Source organism: Poromitra crassiceps (genome assembly GCF_964638095.1).
Source record: "Poromitra crassiceps genome assembly, chromosome: 6".
Taxonomy (NCBI): domain Eukaryota; kingdom Metazoa; phylum Chordata; class Actinopteri; order Beryciformes; family Melamphaidae; genus Poromitra; species Poromitra crassiceps.
The window spans coordinates 25,442,087-25,448,219 of record NC_139627.1 but is presented as its reverse complement, the minus strand read 5'-3'; the positions used below and the strand labels follow the sequence as shown (position 1 = coordinate 25,448,219).

Sequence of the window (6,133 nt, the reverse complement as noted above, 5' to 3'; positions counted from 1 at the left end):
CCCGCTGAAGTTGGTATCCGATTCGCAGCTTCCGATTGGAATTTTCCGGTCCACCTTAAAAAGTGGCATAGCGCCTCTAGATGGCGTGGTTCAATTTTTATCGAATGAATCTTGCATTTGTTCGTTTTTACTGTAGCACGTTATTCTTATTGACCTCAAAAAGGTTATCTAATTGTGTAAACTTGAAAAAAGGTTGATTTCACAGTTTTCCCCCATCTGATTCAGATTCATTTATTTAAAGAATGGGACATTGCACATTGATGAACAGTACAGCCGTACAGTAAACATGCCAGGTTATAGCCCAAGGGCTAGTTTCCACCTGTAGTTCCATGGCAGGTTGATGTAAACTTAAAAAATGAATAATACAAAAGGTTAGAGAGCGTAAACCTGAGTAAAACACACAGAACATGCAACAAAACATGACAAGCGACATGTCCCGCATGTGAGTCTCTCCTAGGGAGTCCCTAGGAGAGACTCACATGCAAACAGTTAATACAGTTAAGAGAGCTAAGAGGACAAAAAGAAGGTTAAGTATGATCACATTACTGGTTTGATCTGAGCCATAGTTTCAACTGGCCTTTAAAGGTGGCGAGACTAGGGCATTCTCTAATAGAGGGAGGTAGATTATTCCAGAAGGTGCTTCCCATGAAGGATAAGGTCTTCTGACTAAAGGAAGTTTTTCTAAATGGGACCTCACAGACCTTTTTCGTGATGGCCCGGGTGACACGAGTCGAGTTGGCGGTCGAACGATATTTAATGAAGTCTGCAAGAGGAGGCGGCACCAGTCCATGTAGAACTTTGTATATTAGACAGGCAGAGGTGAAGTTTCTAAAGTTCTCAAAGCTTAGCATGTCATATTTATGTATGATATGACAGTGGTGATGAGAGAGGGGTTTTTTATCTAGTATTTTCAGGGCTTTTTTATAAAGTAGTTCGGCTGGTTTGAGAGTGGTTACTCCTGTCAAAGACCAGCTAGTTATACAATAATTCAGATGCGAAAGGATCATCGAGTGTAAAAATAAAAACGCAGCATCTGTGGACAGACAACTCCTTATTTGTCTGAAATTACACAGGTGGAATTTAATTTTTTTGGAAATCATTTTAATATGTTGCTGAACGTTAGGTTGGAGTCTAGCATCACGCCTAAGTATTTAAACTCATTAACCACGGATAATTCCTCCGACCCCAAGAAGACATTGGAGCGCGGAGGTGCAATGTTTCTTTTAGAAAAGAACATACAAACTGTTTTTTTTGCATTCAGCACGAGACAAGATTTAGTTAGCCACGCCTGGATATGAGAGAGAGCTAAAGATAGGACACGTGCCGCCTCCCCTGGGTTTTTAGCCCTTGCGAAGATGACTGTGTCATCAGCATAGAGCTGAACATCTACATTAAAGCAGTAATCAGGAAGATCATTAATATACAAAGAAAAGAAGATTGGCCCCAAAATTGACCCTTGGGGGACCCCTACTGGACAGCTCAGGTAAGGGGAGCTGACACCGCCAACCACAGTGCACTGCTCCCGGTGAGACAGATATGATTCAACCCATTTAATGGCCTCAGCAGAAAAATTGAAGCTGGACAATTTAGAGAGGAGCACACTGTGGTTGACGGTGTCAAACGCCCTCTTTAGATCAAGGAACACAGCTCCCACACAACCATCCCTGTCCAAGGAACCTTTTATTTTCTCCAAGAGCAGGACCAAAGCAGAGTCAGTTGAGTGATGTGAACGAATGTGAATCTAGACCACACAAAACCAGGTCCAGCTCAAAGACAAATTTTAAACCTTTCAAACCTGGGCTGGATTACCAAGGGGACCATGGAGACTCATTACGACACACTCAGATTTGTGAAACCTTTAGCCTATTTGTGAAAATACAAAAATGTCAGATTTTTTTTTTACCCATTAGACCGCCTAAAACCAGGTCCAGCTCAAAGACCTTTCAAACCTGGGCTGGATTACCAAGGGGACCGTGGAGAGACTCATTATGATACATTCACAGATTTGTGAAACCTTTAGCCTATTTGTGAAAATGCAAAAATGGGAGATTTCAGCGTTTTTTTTAGAACAGCCTAAAACCAGGTCCAGCTCAGACCATTACACTTATGGCCCATTTCCACCGCTGGTATCAGCGTGGCCCCTCCCAGCTCGTCTCGCTTTTTTGTCTCATTCCACCGATCAAAAACCTGGACAGCCCGGGTTGAGTCGGGGTTGAGTCATGCTGCTTTTGGTGCCTGCTCTGTTGAGGTTCCAGCGCTGTGGACCCGGTACCATACGGTGACGTGAAAACACTGCAGACGACTGATTGGTCAGGCAGAATCGTGTTTACTGTATCTACTGTCAATGCTGGATACCAGTTTAGTGGGGCTTACCTTCTCTTCTGTTATTTCCATCAGTCTTTTGTGTTGCTGCCTTCTGCTCTGGTGAATTAAAATCGATCTCCTTGCTCAGCTTTAACATGACGGTGGTTTTCAATTGTTTTGAGAGAGAAAAAGTCCGCTCCTCGGGAAGCCCTTTGTAGTTGTGTGCTACGTAGTACATCGGCTCCGCTAGGCCGGAGGCGGGGGTTTAGCGAAGCCGCGGTCTTGCCTGGTGAGTTGCTGCCGGGGTAGAGGCTTCCCTTCTCCATGTAGCGCAACTCCCGTCCCCCGCGCAGTGCATGCATGTGAGTTTGAGTAACAACAAAGTGATATCCATTCTCCTGGCCAATTGTCACATTTGCCCATGTACACTGTAGGTCATTTACAGGCACCAGTATTTCATAACCAGTTTAAAAGTTCCGTGTATGGATTTAATTTTAATGTAATACATTATAGCCTACTTCGGCTATGGGCGGAGGACAGATATGCGGTCGCTATGACGACCAGGTGTGGGCGGAGGCGTTTTCAAACTTTCAAACCTGGGCTAGATAAGGGGGGGTGGTAGAGTCCTTAGTAGTGGGGGCTTTTGAGCCGATGAGGCCGATGTCCCCAGGAAGCAAAAGGACTCCACACTGTGAACTGGGGAGTCGCCATGCAGGGTGATGGGGGTAGGTGGGCCTGCATTCCTCCTGTAATTCACAACCATCTCCAGTGTCTTTAAAGCATTACGCTCCAAGTTGTTTTCACTGCACCAAGTCACCAGATGGTCAATCTCCCACCTGTACCCAGACTCGTCTCCATCGGAGATGAGCCCTATGAGGGTGGTGTCATCCACGAAGTTCAGGAGCTTGAGGGACTGATGACTGGAGATGCAGCTGTTCGTCTGAGTGTAATGGCTTTTCATCTCGACCTGGGTGGTAAAAATCTGTGAAATCAGCATTTTCTTCTCTGGTTTTCACAAATAGGATAAAAGTTTAACAGATCTGAAAGTGTGTCTTGGTGAGAGTCTAGGGTCCCCTTGGTAATCTAGCCCAGATTTGAAAGGTCAATCAACCTTTTATTTTACTTTTTTTTTTAACTTTTCACAAATAGGAGAAATGTTGCACAAATCTGAAAGTGTTTCTTAATCAGAGTCTAATATCCCCTTTCCAGATTTGAAAGGTCAAAGTGGAATGGTCTTTGAACTGGACCTGGTCTAATGTGGTCTGACTGTGGAAAAAAACAGTGAAATCACCCTTTATTTTACTTTTCACAAATGGGTTAAAGCTTTAACAAATTGTGTTTCTTAATGAGAGTCTAATGTCCCCTTGGTAATCTAGTCCAGATTTGAAAGGTCTAAGTGTAATGGTCGTTGAGCTGGACCTGGTTTTATGTGGTTTAGATGGGGGGAAAACTGTGAAATCAACCCTTTTTTCCAAGTTTACACAAATAGGATAACCTTTTGGAGGTCAATAAGAATAATGTGCTACAGTAAAAGCAAACAAAATGCAGGAATCATTCTGCTCATACTGTTTTTCAGTTCATGATCTATTTTGAAAATGACTGAACAACGCTACCTAGAGGCGCTATGCCACTTTTTAAGGTGGACCCGAAAATTCCAATCGGAAGCTGTGAATCGGATGCCAACTTCAGCGTCGTTGTCCAGACTTGGCACGGAGACAGCCCCGCCCACCTACCTCTAACCATTCACTTCTGTTCACTTCTTTTATCTTGTAATAAAAACAAAAACTTCTGCCGCTCATTGGAGGAGTCCATTGTCCATAGAGTGACAAAGTCACACCCTATTCCACGTTCAGCATACGAACCCAGGGATTTCATCCGCCATTCATTTTTCCATTCGATAAAATGCATAAATAGTTTGACTTGGTCAAACCAAGCGATTCAGCTGCTAAAAAAAGAAAACTCCATTATTTTTGGCCCGAACAACAAACATCAACAAACATTAAGCTATTTGAACATCAAAGCTCTGAACAAGAAAGCACAACAGAGGTTGTATAGCTACTTTCTTCGGCAGGCTGAGGATGTTCAAGGTGCCAAAGCAGCGTTGGCACTCAGTGCACTGTCGAATTCTGTGTGCAATTCGACCAATCGAGTTGGAGAGCAGGATGTGTGAATGGGGGAAGGGGAAGGAGGGGAACGGGAACTGCACTAGTAGCCTATGTCTAATTCGACTATTGCTTACTATGCTGATGGTATAGTATATGTATATACATATATATATGTATATGGTATAGTAGTGTCTTATTAAGAGTATTGTCTTAACCGGGTTAAAATCAAATTACGGTATTGCCCTCCATGTAAACATACTTCTTGATTCACAGCTGACGTTGGCGAAAACCTGGTGAAAACTGGTCAAGCCAGCCGCCGATTAGATTTTGATAAATGCACGGATAAATAATGCGCGTCTATCCGTGCTATTACGGTGTCGGTGCTTGGAGCTGCCAAAACAGATGAGAGATACAATTAAAAAACAACATTATGTTTATATATATATATATATATATATATATATATATATATATATATATATATATATATATATATATATATATATATATATATATATATATATACTTCAATTGTTTAGGAGATTTCTGCAACGGTGTTTTGCTGTGAAACTCCACAAATATTTTGTGGATTCACCCATCCTTCCATTGGCATGGGGGGTGAGTAGATAATGACAGAATTTTCATTTTTGGGTGAACTTATCCTTTAACCATAATCCTATTATGTTCCTTCTGTGTTATTATTTTTAGACCAGCATTGTATTACACATGACATTAGTCACTGTGATTAGCGGGCAAATTATTTCCTTTAACTGAAAGTCCATGCTGGAACCTCTAGGTGGCAGTGTTACCATTCTCTTATGTGAGTCTTGGATCAGGCCAACTGTAACTGTCACTGCTAGTAAGGAACATTTTGATGCATGTATAGCATGTATTGGGTGTTTAGTTTTGTATAATTAAAAAAAGAAGCTGTGAAATAGCATTAGTTGTCATCTTTTTTATATTATTTATGAGTGGGCTAAAAAAAAGTAAAGAGGGTATAATTCTAAGGTGTGATTTGTTTGTATAGGCTGTTGCACACATACAAAAACACTTTTCTGAACTTCTGTCACTATCATCGGTAAGTAAATACCGTAAGTATGTTTGTGTTCCCACTACAACAATAACTATATTAAAGGAGACATTCGGTATTTTTCAACCTGGACCCTATTTTCTTTTTCTTTTCTTTTTTTAATGTATAACTAAGTCATGTGAACAGAAATCTTTGAAATTGGTGCAGTACTGACCTAGATCACTTCAGTTGGCAGCCACTTTTCCCACATGCCCTACTGCACTAAACATGCACCACTGACAGGATTAGATTATTCCAAAGGGATAGTTTCCATATTGCTCACCTGGCATAATCCAAGTCTCCACAAGCCCTGAGATGCCAAATTAACTTGACAAGACGTCTTTTACACCCTGTTTTTAGCTGAAATCTGCACTGTATCCAGGGGCTGGAGGTAACTGGAAGTGGGATTCATTCTCCACCACGATCACTTGGTTGCAGCACTAATTGCCTGGATGCATGCTATACCTTGGAAGAATAAAAACAGCTCTGTAATACTAATTTCAGACCTTATGTGTTGGTTACAGCAGGCGTTCAGCCAATCTATCTAGTGTCGCCTGTTTCTCATTAATAGCTATAAATACAAAATACAATTAATCACAATAATAATATTTCCATCTTCGGATTAGCTTAAAGTGCACTGATGATATCCGTTTTC

General features: G+C 41.6%; 1 pseudogene across 1 annotated transcript in view; it reads left to right on the top strand.

The window, feature by feature from the left end:
• Window positions 1-431: 431 nt before the first annotated feature.
• The window catches only part of LOC310777813 (3-dehydrosphinganine reductase pseudogene), a 16,784-nt pseudogene continuing 11,082 nt past the window's right edge, over window positions 432-6,133 (top strand). Inside the window, exon 1 of the transcript in view lies at window positions 432-442. The product of the transcript in view is annotated as a 3-dehydrosphinganine reductase pseudogene (transcript). The remainder of the gene's footprint in view (window positions 443-6,133) is intronic.